Here is an 18386-nt window from a genome sequence, read left to right as displayed (position 1 = left end):
CATCCAGGCTTAATAAGGTCCCCTGCAAGGTAAGCATTGTTACCTCTGCTTTTCTGATGTGTGAAGAAGCTGGGTGGTGGTGGGGTAATTGACTCACCCAAAGTCACACAGCAGGTCAGGGGTAGAGTCCTGGATAGAACCCAGGAGTCCTGACTCCCAGGCTCCTGTCTGAACTTTTAGATTACATTCCCGTAGCCAGGAATAGAACCCAGGAGTCCTGACCCCCTGACTCCTGCTGGAACAACTAGACATCACTGCCTCCACAAATTTGCAAAAGGGAAAAAGTATTCTGGGATTAGCTCGTGTAGTGTAACTTTTGAAAGGTTCTGTTTGCCTCCAACAACCTGTATGAATTTCTGCTGAGAATGAGCAAGGGGAGGAGGAAAGGGGGTGGGTGGAATGACATGCTGAGTTGGCTAATCCAGGGCCATCCCTTCTCCATTTGAATCCACTGTTTCCTCCTACTGGCTCTGGGAAATCTTCAGCTGGTTTCATTACTCTTTGCTTTGCACAAGGCCAGTGTGTTATTTCCAGATGTTGATATGCCGGCTGGATTCACGCCTGACCTTTCATTTCAGAGTCCCACAGGTTATACTGAGGTCTGGTCAATCTCCATCCCTTGGCCATGAAGAGAACAGTACCCAGTTACTAATGATTCTGCACCCACGGACTGGGGGAAAGCACTAACGCAATATGGTCTAGGGGTAGCACACTGAAGTGGGAGTCAGAAGACTTGGGAGCTAGTCCCAGCCCTGCCACCGAGCTGCTGTGTAACCTTGGGCCACTTCAGATCCCTGATGCTCATTTTCTCCTCCCACTGTTTGTTGGTCTTGTCTAGTTAGACTGCAAGCTCTTTGGAGCAAAGGCTGTCTCTACTGTGTGTTTGTGCTGCACCTAACACTATGGGGCCCTGGTCTCGCTTGCTGTTGTAATGCAAATAATAATAATAAAGCAGGTGGTAATGAACAGAGTCCAGGAGGCAGGCAGGCAAGAAATAAGCAGGTGGAGCTTACGGGTCAATGATACACCAGAAAGGTATTCGCTCCCAGGAGAAAGTCCAGGGAAGAGCAGCAGCAGTTAATGCATGGCAGGTGGGACTGTCTTATGGAGAACAGTGAGAACATGATGGACCCCTGCAGCCTGGTGGGATGGGAGAAGAGAATGCAAGTAACTGATGGGTGCAGAAACACCAAGAGTTCCCGGGATGGTTTGGGGAGGTGTAATTATGATTACAGGGATGAAACTGAGCGGAAGCAAATCTAGGCTGAATATCAGGGAAAAACACCCTGACATGGAGATGTATTAGGCAGCAGAATCATCTCCCAAGGGAAGTGAGAGAACCCCCGTCCTTTGGGGGCATTGAAAATATGGTGAGACCTGGAGAAGAAGCTGTAGGAGTGATCCCGCCCTGGCTGCTAGGCAGGAGCCAAGAGGTCATGTCCAGCTCCTATGTGGGTGACCTACTTCCATATTTAAAACAAGGGTTTTACTCTGGCTGGGTACCAGGATCCACCTTGCATCCAGGTGTCTGTGTGCAGGACACTGTCTGCCAGTGTGATGAGAGGCAGGTGAAAGATTCCTGTGACATCAGAGAGGCCCCTGCCTGCCATGCGTAACTGAGTACAATGGTCGGTGGGGTGGGGTTGCACAGGGCTCATGGTAGGCAGAGCTGGCTCCATGAATTAAATAAATATCTTCTTCCCCCCTCTTACTAAGAGTTTGTCCTCTGGGCTGATACAGATGGGGAAACTGAGGCACAGCGGGGTTAAATGACTCACCAAGGTCAAACAGGAGCACAGCTGGGAATACAAGCCAGGAGTCTTGGTGCCGGGTCACCTGCTCTAACCATTATGCAACAGTCTGAAGGGACCCTAAAATATATGCCTTTTACCATCAGGTAAACCCCAAATGATATATCTTATCATTTTAAGTGAGTTATTCCATGCTTATATGTCAACCCCACTCTTGGCGGACACTCTCGGGATTGAGCCGGGGACCTCCAGAGCTGCATGAATCACTACAGTTTGAGCTAAAGAGCCAAGCCTCTGTAAGTGGTGGCTATAGCAACACCCGTCCTGTAGATCGGCCCAGAGGGGGACCCGCATCGCTCATTGCATGCAGAACTGTGTCTCCCTAGCAGGGCTGCTGCTAAGTCTCTGCAAAGACACAGGGGTCTTTGCAGACCAGCTTTCAGGATTGGGGTCTACATGGAAATTTGCCTGCCTGTAAAATTCACAAGATAGTCACAATTCTCTTCCCAGAAAGGGTGACCGACAGCGGGTGGATCACTTGATGATTACCTGTTCTGTTCATTCCCCCTGGGGCACCTGGCATTGGCCACTGTCAGTAGACAGGATACTGGGTTAGATGGGCCTTTGGTCTGACCCAAAATGGCTGTTCTTATGACTGCCTCCTTGGACAAAGGGAAATTTTGTTCCATTGAGCAAGGCTGGGGGCAGCTTTCGGCACAGCGGAGATCTCTTCCCTTAGGGGAGAATTTCTGGCTACCCACTATGGCAACACAACAGGAAAGAGATTCCCTGGGAATTGAATATGCGCTTCATGTTCCAGATCAGGGCCCACATGCTCTTATTCTTTCTAGTTTTCTAGTCACCAAGTTGCACCGGGGGTGAACTGTCCAACGTGGATTAAATGCAAACAATGCCCCAGAGTGCTTTAAAGCTAATCCAGAGTGAAGACACTCTGTCAGATGTAGTTTTAGGGGTGGGAGACCTGCAATTAAGGCCAGATGCAAACAACACAGCCTGCCCACCTCCCCAATCTTTCCTCTCCTCCTGACCCTCATGCCCGGACAGAGACAACTGTGTCAACAGCAACCCTGAAGCGTGCTCCAGCCAGGACTCGGTTATAGGTGCAAAATCCTGAAGGTTAGTAGCACTTAGCCACCACTCTCACATTTAACAGCATGAAGCAGGATCACCTCTGGTTAGTGAGTAGAGACATCAAGCAAACCAATGGCACTGAAATAAACCCTCTCAGCCCACATATACACACATACCTGTTACACAGGACACTGGCCATAGGCTCTGCCCCTGGCGAATGGGCTGCTTCTTGCTACTATGGCACTGTCATTGGGGGCTGTCCACACATGTCCACTGTTAGCTGAACATGGACCTACAGACGCAGTCACGACCATGGCCCCTCGTCAATTGTCGCACGGATCCCTTCTGGCATTAAGCAACCCTATTGCTGGTTTATTATTGAACATTTCACCCATAGTCTTTAAAGCAGAGCTTTGTCAACCCCTTCTCCTCAGCACCAGGTTCTCCCAGCACATTTTCATGGGTACACTGCTCATTCCCCCACCCTCAACAGTCAGCCAACACGAATATCCTCCCATCTTGTGACAGAGTCTTTTTGCTATTTGAATCTCTGTCCTCCTCTCCGTCTTCTTTCCGCTGTCCTCTTTCTGACCTCCTCTCAGGACTCAGCTTTCCACAGAGATTTCCCCTCAGCCCCTCCCTGGGCTATTCTTCTGACCTTCCTCCATTTTGCCTTTTGCAGCTGCCTAGCTAGCTTCTAAAGCAGCTGTTGCACCCTCATTAGCCCAGCCTGGGCCCATCAGACAAGTCATCAGGGAAGCTGGACTTGCTTCATTTAAAGGAACCAGCCACTCTTTGCCAGGCACCCTGCCTGCAGGATCCAAAGCATTTTACAAACAATACATTCGGCCTCATAACACCCCCACCTTTGTAAAATAGAGAAGGGTTATGACACCCAGGGGGAAACTGAGGCACTGAGCTGCTGAGGCCTTGGCTCTCCAACTGGCTGAGTATGGTGTGGATGGACAGGGAGGAGGCACAAGCAATGCAGGGAGCTGGCTGCAGTTCCTTGGTTTAGGCCTGACCAACCCTGCACAGCGTAAGGGCAGCCCTGATGTCACTGGAGGACCACCTCTGTCATATGTGTCCTGTGTGACCTTAGACAAAGCATGTCTCTCTCCCCAACAGAAGTTGGCCCATTAAAAGATCTCACCTCACCTGCATAGTGTCTCTTAGGCAAACCACTCTGATCCAGCTCCTCAGAGGTGTTTAGGGGCCTGACTCTCAGTAATTGTTGGATCTTGGCCAGAATTTCACAGATGCCTCGTGGAATTTTCAAAAGTCCCTAAATAGGTTTGAGACTTTCAAAAATCTAGGAGCCTAAATACCTTTGACTTGCTGGACTTCTGCCCTTCGGTTCCAAGTCTGTACAATGGGATGAGAGCACTTCCCCACCTCACGGGGTGTTGTGACAATGACGATTGGATACCCTGGTGATGGGGGCCAGACAAGTACCTTAGACAGGTAGACAGGTGCCACTGACAGGCAACTGCCCCTCAGGATGCCCTCTTGTGGCGCAGCATCACCCTGCAGGTGCGCTGATCTCTACTCCCCTGCCTGGCTCTTGTATAATGCCACTCCCAGGCCAGAGTACTGTGAACTGAGATTTTCCCTCCAAGGGGTCTCATTTATTACATCTCTTATGGTACATCCCATTGGTCCTTAGCCCCTCCAGTGCATCCACTGACTGCCCTTGATTCAGGATTCCCAAAGCCTTCCTCCTTGGGGGCTGCACGGATAACTCCGGCTGGCTGCAGACCTCAGTCAGCTTCTCTAAGCTGGCCCTGTGCAGGTCTGGGTCAGCAGACAAACTTCTTCCAAACTATCTGCCCCCTTTCTGTTTGGCTTCTCCTACATCTCCATGCCTGACCTGATTTTGACATGACCGGTCTGTCAGATGTCTTCCTCACCTCGGGAGGAGAGCTGAGTGAAGCATAGATGGGGCTTACTTCTTAAAGGGCCAATCACCCTGTGACATCAGGTACTTCTGCCTTAAAAACATACCCCTCAAATTGCCCCTCCATATTGGCATGCAACCAGCCAACCATGATGATCAAACTGCCCACTCCCCCTTGGCAGGGGACAGAATGGGGGAAGCTCCCACCATTGCCCAGGCTGTGAGTAATGAGCAGAATTCAGTTCCCAGGTCTGTCAAACCAGCTCTCAAAAAGCCCAACAGAAATAGCATATTATTAAGAGCAGGAAGGATGCTCAGAAGCAGTAGCTGGGCTCCACCCTCAGGAAAGCAGCTGAGGAGCGGTACTTTGGGTCCAGGTTCTGGAGGACACTTGCTCACGAGTCTACCTATGTGGTTCTTTTGTCAGGGGACACTTGGTCCAGCCGCCACTGCTAATAGCAATCATCAGCATTGCATTATTTGTAGAGAGCAGCACGGAGTTCAAAGAGATCTGACTTGAGCCAGGAGCAGAGAAATTGACTTAAATGCAGTCAGGGGCCAGCACTTTGTTTCTGGATGGAAATGCCACCATACATAGTAACACAGACTACATGGGGCTGGTGCTTGGACAGAGGTGGTACGCTTGAGGAAAGGTCAGGGACCTTCTGGCTGATCCAAGAGCTCTGGGCAGCCTTCAGGAGCAAATTTATCACTGGATTGAGAGCCCTAGAGATGGAAACAATCTCCTTAGCTACAGCATGGGCATGCCCTGTGCTTATCCATAGCACGGGCACCAAATATGCCCCGCTCATTCCTTGGTCTCTCTGCCTAGATCCCCTACACAGAGAGACAATTAGTTCCATCGCTTCTGTCCATTGAGACCTACCAAACTCATCTCCCATGGCCCTGTTACTGTTCCCTCACCCATTCCTCCCCCCCACCCACCCGGAACAGCCCAGCCACTAACCCTTGGATGTCTTCCCATCAGCCTATTACATGGCTCCAGACACGGCCCTTGGCGATGCTGGGGAAGGGGCTGCTTTGCCTTACCAGCCCCTCTGAATTGTTACTAACACTGTATGAAATTCACCAGAGGCAGCCAGACCCACCCAGCACGGCAGCCCTGAAAAGCAGGGGGAAAGTGAGGAGAAACAATCACTTCTATTTTTAAAGAAGCCCTGCACAGAGTTGTTATGGTAACTGCACTAATAAGAGAACACATCCCTTCTTCTCTCCCCGACTCAATGACACAGCGATGGAGGAAAAATCCTCCCACACCCCTTCCGAGTGCAGACAGGAGGGGGACCATCCATGTGAGGGGAGTGGGTGGGGAGGAGGGCTGACAGAAGGAGCCTAGGGAGGGTGATGGGCTGGGGAAAGGCGGGAGATGGTAAAAGGGCAGGGGGCGTGACAGAGTGGAGAAGGGTAAGGGGCTGAGGGGGCTGGATGGGAAGATGGGGGTTGGTAGCAGGGGGAGATGAGCAGTAGGGGGGAGATGGAAGTCAAGGGCACAGAGAGGGCTAGAGGAAAGATGGGGTCAAGTGGGCAGAGGCAATATGGGGCAGGGGCAGACTGTGAACAGGATGGGCAGGAGGGAGGGGCACAGTGGGGGAGGTGGGGAGCAGCTTGAGGGGCAAACGGGGGGTTGGTGGGTGTGAGAGCCAGAGACAAAAGATTTGCAGCCTGGGGGGAGGGGGGTCCAGAGGAGTTGGGTGAACGGAGAGTCCCAGAACTTTTGGGGGAGCTGCATGGGCTGCTTCTCAGGGGAACCTCCCTGGGGGAGACCACCCATGGGGGGAGGGAAGCGAGGCACTATGGAAAGGAAAAAGCAAAACCCTGCAGAGCCGCCTTCAGCAGGGAAGGGAGAGGGGCAGGGACCCAGGAAGTGTGTTAGGGAACTAGACACCCTGCAGCCTGGATTTCCCTGGGAAGTGCTTGGACCTTGGCAATGGGTGTAATCAATCAAACGTTCCCCACTCCTCTTCTCCCCCCGCATCCTGTAGCTTCCCTCCCCCTCTCATCAGGGGCATGTGAGGCAATCAGAAGTGGGAATAGCAGGAGACACTGGAGTTTATGGGGTGCTTGATGGGAGAGGGACTGTCTGAGCTGGGAGTCCCCCAGCTGCCTCCTTTTTACCCCAGGAAGGTCTGGAGCCATACCGCATCCGAGGCGGCAGAGAGGAAAAGGAGCAGATCCTGCTCCCTCCAACCTGTCCAAGCCAGAATGGCCTGGCGCCCCTGGCACTCTCAGGGGGTGTGTGGGTGGGGGCAGAAGGTTGGGAGCAGAAGCCCCATATTGGGTGCACCATGTGTGGCTGCCTTGGCATCTCCTTTCTGATACATTCATGCCCTAGTCCCTCTTCTCCACCCAACCACAGCCCCAAACATAAGGGGATGCACCTGATGGGCACCCACCCCTGGGTGGACACCCACCTGCCTGCACACCAGAAGCTGGGGCTCCCTGCTCCCTTCGATCTGATAACTGCTGGGTGAGAGGGGACAGAGAGGCAGTGGGGAGGAGGGGAGCAGGGTAGGATGTGGGGGCAAGGGACAGACAGAAGGCGTGGAGGGAGAGGGTGGGGGGAGGTGTCACTATGGAGTGGGGATGATGGGGTCAGGCTGAGGCGACCGAGGGAGAGCCAGGCCACCGTGGGGGAGCTGAAGACAGGGAGGGAGGGCTGGAGGCTGGAGAGGTGGGGCAGTGTGAGGGTGCTGAAGAGGGGCGGGTGGGTAACAGGGGGCTGCTCTGGCAGGCAGGGGTGTCTGGGTGGGGGATGGGTGGGGCTGGGGAGGGGGCAGGCTGGGGAGGAGAGAAAATCTGTGAGGGTGGGGGCAGAGTGGGGAACAGAGGGGCTGGTTGGAAGTGGGGGGCAGGGTGGGTGGGGGTCTGGGTGGGAGATGCATGGATGGGGGCTGGGAGGAGGGGATGCGGGTGGAGGCAGAGGGCCGGATGGTGTGTGGGTGCGGGACAGAGAGGCTGGATGAAGGGCAGAGGGGGTGGCTGGGGGTGTGGGCTGAGGGGCAGGGTGTTTCGGCGCAGGATCGGGGTGTGCATGGGGAGGGTGGGATCTAGGCGGGGGCAGGGCGCGGTGTCCCCCCCCCCTCCCACTTACCGGCAGCGCCGCCCCGGCCGGGCGGGGGTCCCGGCTCGGCGTGGTGCTGAAGGGACAGCTCCGAAGCGGGCAGCCCAGCGCGCATGCGCACCGCCAGCCCCTCCGGCTGCTCCCCCGGCTGGGGAGGGGTGAGATAGGAGCCGGGGGGAGGTGGGGTCAGCTGTGCACGAGTCTGGGTGAGGGGTGGTGGTGATTGTGTGTGTGGGTGTGAGTGATGATTGTGTGGGGGTGAGTCTGAGGGGGGTGACTGTGAGTGGGTGTGAGGGGTGGTGGTGATTGTGTGGGGGTGGGGGTCAGTCTGAGGGGTGGTGGTGACTGTGGGTGTGTGTGAGGGGTGGTGGTGATTGTGTGGGTGCGAGTCTGAGGGGGGGTGACTATGGGTGGGTGTGAGGGGTGGTGGTGATTGTGTGGGGGTGGGGGTGAGTCTGAGGGGGGTGACTGTGGGTGGGTGTGAGGGGTGGTGGTGATTGTGTGGGGGTGGGGGTGAGTCTGAGGGGGGTGACTGTGGGTGTGTGTGAGGGGTGGTGGTGATTGTGTGGGGGTGGGGGTCAGTCTGAGGGGTGGTGGTGACTGTGGGTGTGTGTGAGGGGTGGTGGTGATTGTGTGGGTGTGAGTCTGAGGGGGGGTGACTGTGGGTGGGTGTGAGGGTTGGTGGTGATTGTGTGGGGGTGGGGGTCAGTCTGAGGGGGTGTGACTGTGGGTGGGTGTGAGGGGTGGTGGTGATTGTGTGGGTGTGAGTCTGAGGGGGGGTGGTGACTGTGGATGGGTGTGGTGGTGGGAAGGGTGGTGGTAACTGTGTGTGGGTGTGAGGGGGCGGTGATTGTGCACAGGGTGGTTCCGGGCCCTTTCACACAGGCTGGACACCCCGTGGTGCTGGGCCAAATACCGTGTGCACAGAACTGAGGCTGGCCCCTGGCCAGTGTGCTGGGGGTGGGGGGTCCTTCATCTATGGCAGGGGCCTGCCATCAGGAGCAGTGTGGGCCAATCCCCATGGCACTACAGCACAGCTCTGCCGGCTTCCCTCCCCCCACCCCAAACTGTGCCCTGCCATGCCCCCAGCCAGCACAGCCCTGTCCTGATCTGTCCCCCCAGCACAGCCCTGCAGTGACCCTCCAAGCACAGCCCTTCCGTGCCCTCCCCCAGCACAGCTCTGCTGTACCCCCCAGCACAGCTCTGCCGTGCTCCCCCACCCCGAAGCAGTGCAGCCCAGACACCCCCCGCCCCAGCAGTCACACAGCAAGCCAGGCATTAGCTCCCTTCTTGAAATCCTGCACCTGGAGACCGGCTGCAGAGATGCAGGCAGAAGCCAGCCAGAGAGGGCAAAGGGGCTTTACTGATCACCGGGGATGTAGCAGCATCTGATCTTCTCATCCCATTAGTTCCTCCCAACCTATCCTGAGTGGCAAAACCTCCATGGACGCTAGGGGGAGCCTTCCCCCTGAAATTCCTCTGCGTTCCCCCGGGGAGGGGGAGGGGGCCAGGGAAGGGGCCTTCCTTCACCCAGAAATCAAGCAGCAGCCTGGTGGTCTGGACTGTGGGCCCTTTAGGGCTTGATCCTGCATGCTGCTGGGCGCTTGGCCCTCCATCCACTGAAGCATATGCTTACCTCTAAGGATGTGAGGTGGCCCATTCAGCACATGCTCTAGTGCTTTGCTGGATCAGAGCCATGGCATTAGGCACCTTGCGGGATCCAGCACTTAATGCCAGAGACCATGGGGACCGATTGGAAGAGAAATTCAGTGTAAAGCAAACGATTTTCTGGCTGTATGTCATTGCCCCTTTCCTACCTCCGTTCATCAGGTCCACGCTTCTTTCCCCTCATGCTTCCCTTTTTTGACTGCTATACGCCTGGATCCAAATATAGCACTGGTGTAAATGGACATGACTGTATTCATGTTGGTTGGAGTTGCAGCCCCTTAGAGCAGGTCTGATTTTGAGGTACCATTGTGGGGTACTTCCTTGCAGTCATACAAGCCTGAAAAGCTGCTTAACCCACCTGCAATGTTTAAAAACAAAAGAAATGCAACAGAACATCGAATTTGCCTTTTACGTTTTGTTTGTTTTTTGCATTTCACTCAACTTGGCTCAGATTGGTCAGTTTCATTTAATCTTTAGCCAGTTTCTCTCCCAGGTTTTCATGCGCTAGCCCAGTGCTAGCGTGTTTAGGTTTCTAACATTATTAATTATTTGTATAGCACCAAGAATGTGTTAGGCACATATAAAGACAGGGACTAGTTTCTGAGCTCAGTTCCACCAGTGTAAATCCAGAATCACTCCTCAGCAAGGGAATTGGCTGAGAGCAGAATCTAGTTCTGCTCCAAAAACTTACAGTCTAAAGAGCAGGGGGAACGTTGAAAGGTAAATGGCTTTAATTTCAATGTTTTTAAAATCTTGATTTATTTCAGCATAACAGTGGTTAGCAATACATTCGCTCACATATTCTGTGTTTTTAACAACATTGAAATTTTTCTCCTAAATCACTTGACATATGTATCCTCTTTACATTTTGAAACATACTATCACAAAACACAGCCCTGCTAATTCTCCTCCCCGCATAGGTCCTGCCAATGTCTTCTCCCCTCTAATTGTCCCAAAACTCACAGACATGGAGTGGGGCAATGAAAAGGACAGGGCAGCAATTCAGATACCAGCTGCACATTTCTCTCCCTCTAGCATTGCACTTTATCAATGCTGACAGCAGTACTTGGTTGAAGGGATCTCTGGTCAGGGTTACATAGAAGAGATCACTTTTCATTTCCCCTGGTGGGGCTGGCATTTCTAGTGGTTAGTCTGAATTCTAGGCCTTTACCTGCCTCCTCGGAACCATCACCCCAAGGAATTTCACAGACTCTGTATTTTCATCAAGGAGCAAAACTTGTTCTTGTTTCACACTCATAAATGCTTGATCCTTCCTCTGACAGGGGAGGGGAAATACAGCCCGGAAGGCAAATTCTGGGCCTGGGCACCTGAGCTAAGCCTTGGGCAAGTCATGGGTGCCCACACTTGAAAAAGTGGCCTCTGATTTTGCGTGCCAACATGAGATAGCTAAGGCCTAATTTTCAGAGGTGCTGAGCACCTGTTACCTGATCACCACCTCTAGAGTGCCCCCTTGTGGCATGAGGTAGCTCTGCAGGCACCTTCCCTCAGTTCTTTCTGGGTTCTTTGCAATAATTCCTCCCTTCTACAAGGATTTGGCCTTCTAGCTACGTCACACTTTCTGGGTTATCCAAGTCCAAAACAAATGGAGTCTCTCTCTTCCTGTTCTCTATCCAACAGTGACTCCCGGGGCTTCTTGCTTGGAATCTGACCTCCCTGGCTCTTCCACACACCTCTGCTCCTAATTCTTCCCCAAGAGATAATTTAGTCACATGACCCACCTGTCATGTGACATTACCCCTTGAGTCACTGGGTCACAAGTGGGGCTAGGCCTGTTACCTGAGCGAGAGGGCAGCAGGAAATAAATCAATGGGGACACGGCTGTCCGACCAACAGATGGTTGACACAAACCATGCTCTTACTTAAAGCCACACTTCATTTAATCTTAAGTACTTACGGTCTACAACAGGTTAGTAAAAACACCCCAACCCTCACATAGTTACCGAAGTCTGGATCATTTTTTGAGTGGTACAGCAACAGTCCAATGGCCCGTCTTCCGTTGGGGACCCTCAGATATGTCCACAAAGTGATCCAACTAGCCCAAATTTCTCCCCTCTTATTTATTGTTAGTATGACAATAACACGTCAGTCAAAAAAACTTGTTAAGCAAGCAATTTTAAAGGTTAAGCAAGAGGTTTCCTCAGACTGTTAATTAGACAGATGTGTTTTTGCAGCGTCCACACGCTTAAGGGTCCTGACAAACACATCCCAGAGGGCAAATAAGTTTCCTGTTTTCTAAAAACACATTCCTCAGCAATTCTGACAGAGATCTTATCAGGAAGGACGCAGGGCAAGGCTCCTTTCTTATGGCTGCTCAAGCCCCCTCCTCTCCTGGGTGAGCTATGCTAAGGCTGCTGCACAGGCCCACTAAAGGCTACTGACTTGGCTGTTTTTGGCAATAAGCATCGACATTCCAATGACCGGTTGTGGTCCAGGCAATTTACCAATCCACCAAGATCTCCCCCGTACAGGCCCATCTCGCCTTAAAGATGCCAGTCACCCTGTGACATCATCTAACACTTCTACCAAAGTCAATGGGAGCTGCGGGTGCTCAGCACAGCTGAAAATCTGGACCAAGTTTGGTCCCCAGATTCAAGAGGCACTTTTGAAAATGGGAGCCTTAACCCCCCTGAGCCTTGCTCCTCTCTCCCACTAGTTCTACACTGATGTAGTTCACTGACCACAACGGAGTGACCTCCCATTCACACAAATGTCAGTATATCACAACCTGGCTCTGTTGAGTTTCCTCATCTGTAGCACCCCTGGCCTGCCATGCAGGGGTGTTGGGAGACTTATTTCCCTAATGTTTGTGAGCTGGGCCCAAGATGCTATGGGAGGGAAAACTATGATAACTTCCTCCACTAGGCCGGGAACTGCAGGCTTGAAAGGAAAACGGCACCCAGCCCAAGAGGCTAGAAGCTCTCCAGGTATGAGACAGCTGTCACAGAGGTTAGGATGTGAAAAGTGCTCTCTTGAAGTCAGAGTCTGTAATTACATTACTGGGAGAGGCTGGTAGGTCCTGGGACAGGCAAAAAAGCCACACTCATTTGGGTCACTGGTGTTGAGGGAACCCAATTGCAATGTCTGTGCAATGCAGTTTCCTGCCTGCTGGAAATCCAGGCTGTTTCAAAACAGGAATGAACAGCAGTTCCAGGTTGTACCCCTGAGTCTCCTGGCCCATGTGTGAGGTTTTACAGCCATGTTTCCTCACACCATTAAATGTGCGTCTCCCCCTTGTTGCTGTGACAGAGCCACACAAACAGCATGGAATTCTCTGGCCTGCGTTATACGGGAGGTCAGATGAGATGATCACAATGGTTCTGTCTGACCTTCACATCTAGGAAACAACCACAGAAAATGACAACAGGACCATTTCCCCCAAATGTGACAGCTGATTCTGGGGGTCCATCTGGAGAGTTTGATGCTGACAGTGCCTGTTTAACAGCCCAGAGAAATTATCTGAAGGGTTAATACGTCACAGTGAAGCATTCTGGGCATATATTGGCTTTGCATGAGGTAGCAGCCATTCCCCATTTCACTCCTAGAGCAGGTGCTTCTCTCACCCTGTGATATGTTAGCACCTGGTTTTCCAAATAGTTCAGCTTTCATTTAGGCACCTGGATGCAGGGCCCAGATTGCAGGTGCTCTGTGCCCAGCAGCACCCGTTGAGAACAACACAGGTTGCTGGAAGCCAAGGCCTTCGGGAGTCTGGCCACACGATTTAGGTGCCTAACTGGAGCTGCTGAAGGCTGAGCTCAGTGGGAAATCAGACCCATAGTGCATATTGTGATTGTTTCTTGGCCTGACTTAATAAATGGTGCTCAGCCCCTCTAGCTGCCACTGACTTCTCTGGGAGGGGAAGGTGCTTAGCACCCCCAAACATCAGCCCATCCAGGGCCCCCACCTTTCTAGGGGCATGAACAACACAAGGCCTCAGACAGATGACTGTTAAAATCCATACTGCCACCAGATCATAGAGTCATAGAAGATTAGGGTTGGAAGAGACCTCAGGAGGTCATCTAGTCCAACCCCCTGCTCAAAGCAGGACCAATCCCAACTAAATAATCTCAGCCAGGGCTTTGTCAAGCCAGGCCTTAAAAACCTCTAAGGATGGAGATTCCACCACCTCCCTAGGTAACCTATTCCAGTGCTTCACCACCCACCTAGTGAAATAGTTTTTCCTAATATCCAACCTAGACCTCCCCCACTGCAACTTGAGACCATTGCTCCTTGTTCTGTCATCTGCCATCACTGAGAACAGCCGAGCTCCATCCTCTTTGGAACCCCCCTTCAGGTAGTTGAAGGCTGCTATCAAATCCCCCCTCACTCTTCTCTTCTGCAGACTAAATCAGCCCAGTTCCCTCAGCCTATCCTCATAAGTCATGTATCCCAGCCTCCTAATCATTTTCGTTGCCCTCCACTGGACTCTCTCCAATTTGTCGACATCCTTTCTGTAGTGGGGGCCCAAAACTGGATGCAATACTCCAGATGTGGCCTCAGTGCTGAATAGAGGGGCATAATCACTTCCCTCGATCTGCTGCCAATGCTCCTACTAATGCAGCCCGGTATGCTGCTAGCCTTCTTGGCAACAAAGGCACACTGCTGACTCATATCCAGCTTCTCGTCCACTGTAATCCCCTGGTCCTTTTCTGCAGAACTGCCGCTTAGCCAGTCAGTCCCCAGCCTGTAGCAGTGCATGGGATTCTTCCGTCCTAAGTGCAGGACTCTGCACTTGTCCTTGTTGAACCTCATCAGATTTCTTTTGGCCCAATCCTTCAATTTCTCTCGGTCATTCTGGACCCTATCCCTACCCTCCAGCGTAACTACCTCTTCCCCCAGCTTAGCGTCATCTGCAGACTTGCTGAGGGTGCAGTCCATCCCATCATCCAGATCATTAATGTTGAACAAAACTGGTCCCAGGACCGACTCCTGGGGCACTCTGCTTGATACTGGCTGCAAAGCAGACATCGAGCCATTGATCACTACCCATTGAGCCCGACGATCTAGCCAGCTTTCTATCCATGTTATAGTCCATTCATCCAATTCATACTTCTTTAACTTGCTTACAAGAATACTATGGGAGACTGTATCAAAAGCTTTGCTAAAGTCAAGGTATATCACGTTCACCACTTTCCACATATCCACAGAACCAGTTATCTCATCATAGAAGGCAATCAGGTTGGTCAGGTATGACTTGCCCATGGTGAATCATATTGACTGTTCCTGATCTCTTTCTCAGCAGCCGCAGGCCCCATGACAAAGAGGTGCTCTTTAGATGTGTGATTAGATAGAGATTAGATCCACCCACAAATGATGGAGACCCTTCCCCTTCAAACCCACCCAGGAAAAACTCAGCTGAATAGACAGGCCTTTAGTTCATGCCAAGGATGAAGAAACCCTCAGGCCCACAGGAACGGGGATTGAAGCAGGGACCTCCAGAGTAAAGAGCATGAGCTGCTACAGCTCCCTAGCTGGTGCTCTATCAGCATCACATCCTCCTTGGACCAGGCATAAAGGGGGACCCATCATAGACACTGCTCTGGGGGTTATACAAGCACTCCACTGAGAACACCCTGCCTCCAGCGGAGAATCTGCATTTGAATTCCAGGGGATCTTAGCAGCCCGGGGCAGAATAAGGGTAAAAGAGGAGGTTGCCAGGACACACTATGATGGACCTGAGAGGTTCCAGAGAGCCAGCAACTCGGGTATGAGATGCTCTTAGGGGGAGACACCCCAAGGCTGCTGAGCTGAGCAAGCGGGAGGCTGATTCCTCACTGGATATTCTATCAAGCACAGCAGGGGATTCAGTTTGGGAACCTCAGGGCCCCTTCTCAGGCCATGCCCGGGGAGACTCTCTTTGAGAGCTCACTGTGAGAGCTGGGCTGAGCTCACGGCAGCCTTGTGGTCTGGCTAGCATGGGCTGGAACAATCTCCTCCAGCCTGTCTGGCACCTGATGGGACTCACCCCATGGCTATTTCAGGAGACACCTCCAAGTGTGCAAAGGTGGTGCCCGTGTAGAACTCATCAATGAAATTGTTTTTAATTTTTCACTTTATTACTATAACTTCATAAGCAAAGTTTTATGAATGAAACAACATTCCTTCATAAACCAGTTACCCCAATAACTGGCTAATTGAGTTTCACTTTCAATCCAATTGCTGCTTAAATCGCTGAAACTTACACTGTTTCAACATTGTAACTTCTGCTCACTGTTTGTCATTCATACTTGTCTATATTGTAACTTCTGTTCACTGTTTGCCATTCCTTACACTTGTCCATATTGACAGGTTTCAGAGTAGCAGCCGTGTTAGTCTGTATTCGCAAAAAGAAAAGGAGGACTTGTGGCACCTTACAGACTAACCAATTTATTTGAGCATGCTCAAATAAATTGGTTAGTCTCTAAGGTGCCACAAGTCCTCCTTTTCTACTTGTCCATATTGTAACTCAAACTCCATTTTAAAATGCTCAATTCATTTTGTAAAAGCTTGCTGCAACCTTCATTTTTGCAAAACCCTGCTGTAATCTTATTAGTTTAGTTTAGATGTGTGAATGAGGTATGTCTGGATGATGGAATCAACCTCCAGCCCCAGCCTGTCCTGACGAAATAAAGTGTAAACACCCAACAGCTGAAGATGCGGACAACAGCCCTGACAAAGTAAGAGGAATCCACCCTCAAGAGAAAAGAACAAAAGTACAATTGAAGAAACATCAAAGCCAGGTCCTAGGCTGAAAGTCATGTCTGCAATTGACAGGTGATCGATCACACCGAACCCAGAGGCAGCATGACACAGCAAGACCTGTAGACTCTGGATTCAAACTAAAGCCTACAAAAAGGATGGGTGAGATGGAAGACTTTGGAGAGTAACATTCTGCTGCCAACATGGAAGGGCACCGGTGCATGCCCAACAGAGACCCAGCTCTTCCTTGTGCCTGGCTTTCCTGCCCAGTGAGCCGCCACAAGCTACGAACCCAAGCCACGAACTCAAGCTACGTTCAGGACTGGTAACTATACAGCAGCTGCAGAACCTGTGTGTGTGTATGAACGAACGTGTGAATGAATGTGAACCTGAATGAAATGTTATAGCTATAACTGACTGCCTACTACGATTCTTTCTGTATTCACAATAAATGTGACATTTTGTCTTATCCCCTTTAATAAGTTCCTGCTGGTTTTTATTTTATTGGTATAACACCCGTCCTGGCTGGAGGAGGGAGACAGTGCGAGTAGGGCACCTGCTCTAAGGCTATTGCATGTCTCTGGAGAGAGCTGTGCCAGCACATTCTCGGTCAGCGCCGGCTGCTCAGTGATCCCGCCTGAGTCCATTGACTCGCCAGAAGGTGCCTTAATCCCTCATCTGCTAAATGGGGAATCCTATTTATTCCTTGGTACCAAGTCTCAGATCAAAATAGCCACATGCTGCATCGATGTCTGACCTGCTCCAACATTCCCTCTCCCACCCCAGGCAGTGACGGATTAGCCACTGGGCCTACAGGGCCTGTGCCCAGGGGCCTTGGCCAACTGAGGGGCCCCGCAGCCCCAGCCACTGGGTGGGTGGGGCAGGGAAAGCCCTGGCACCTCAACCCTGCTCCCAGGCAGCAGCGCCAGATGGGCAGGGCGGGCGCAGCGGTGGAAGCCCCCAGTGCTCCCTATCCTTGGCAGAAGCTGGGGGCAACAGGGGAAGCCGCCCCTCCCCCCGCTCTCCAAAAGAAGCGCCAGGCTGGGCGGGAGAAGCCCCAGTGCCCCGATCCTGGTTCCCCGCAGAGCCGTGGTGGGTGGCCCACATGTACATATCCACCTACAGAATTAAATTCAAATTGATTCATCTAAGGCCCTGTTGGCCCAGATTAACCCAGCACCACTGCCTCAGGGGATCCTTACACCCCATAAGGTCCCCAGTCCTTGCACTCAGCTGCTACTAACTGGCTGGCAAACCCCACTGCCCAGCTCCCTGCTCCAGGCCCAGAGATCTACCTGGCTCTGGGCTGAGCACTGGGGCTAGGCCAGGCCTGGGCAGCTCAGCCACCTGCCAGGAAATAGAAGTGAACACATCCATTGTGAGTGGAGAGTCCCCCATTCCCCATTTTGTCCACAATACCCTCCCAACTCAAGGGAGACAAGCTCCCTGTCCCCTCACTGCCCCAGAGCTGGCACTGACCTTGTGGCTCCAGTTTCATTTCTGTCTGTGGCTGGGATACACTCCTGTTTCCTCCCCCGCCACCTCTGTTTCTCTGGGTGAGGTTTTAGTTCTGGGTCTCTTTGTAATTAACAACATCAGTAAATTGGACACAGAGCCCCAAGAAACACTGATCTCCCCCCTACTCTGTAGTAAAACACTTGGCTTCTCTCCCTGGCCCCACTCCTAGGATTGTTTTGTCCTGCTCCCCTCATTTGCCCCCTGCACAATCCTGGCCCTTAATTTTCTCCTATCTCCCTCAGCCCTGTTGCCCCAGGTGTTGCTCACAGTGACTCCAAGCCAGGAAAAGAGGAGAAACAAATGGGGAAACTGGGCTTATCACACCCATATTAAAGACTGGGAAACTGAGGCACAGGGTAGTCAGAGGACTTGGCCAGGGTCCCAGGGTGAGTCAGTGTCCCAGTACTCAGGTGTTTCTGACTCCTCCTCCTGAGCCACCTGTCACGTTGGCTATAAGCTATGACTAACTAACAGGTTTCAGAGTAACAGCCGTGTTAGTCTGTATTCGCAAAAAGAAAAGGAGTACTTGTGGCACCTTAGAGACTAACCAATTTATTTGAGCATAAGCTTTTGTGAGCTACAGCTCACTTCATCGGATGCATACTGTGGAAAATACAGAAGATGTTCTTATACATACAAACCATGAAAAAATGGGTGTTTACCACTACAAAAGGTTTTCTCT

General features: G+C 52.0%; 1 protein-coding gene across 2 annotated transcripts in view; it reads right to left on the bottom strand.

Moving 5' to 3' along the window:
- Positions 1-7961, bottom strand: part of PSD (pleckstrin and Sec7 domain containing) — a 107283-nt gene extending 99322 nt beyond the window's left edge. The window contains exon 1 of one of the 2 annotated variants that reach the window (XM_043551178.1): positions 7853-7961. The gene's annotated coding sequence lies outside the window, so the exon portion shown is untranslated. The remainder of the gene's footprint in view (positions 1-7852) is intronic. The other variant, XM_037905472.2, reaches the window with a different exon arrangement.
- Positions 7962-18386: the final 10425 nt, after the last annotated feature.

This window comes from Chelonia mydas, chromosome 7 (genome assembly GCF_015237465.2).
Source record: "Chelonia mydas isolate rCheMyd1 chromosome 7, rCheMyd1.pri.v2, whole genome shotgun sequence".
In the NCBI taxonomy this organism is placed as follows: Eukaryota; Metazoa; Chordata; order Testudines; family Cheloniidae; genus Chelonia; species Chelonia mydas.
Note: the sequence above shows the minus strand (reverse complement) of the source record. Positions and strands in the feature narration are given on the sequence as shown.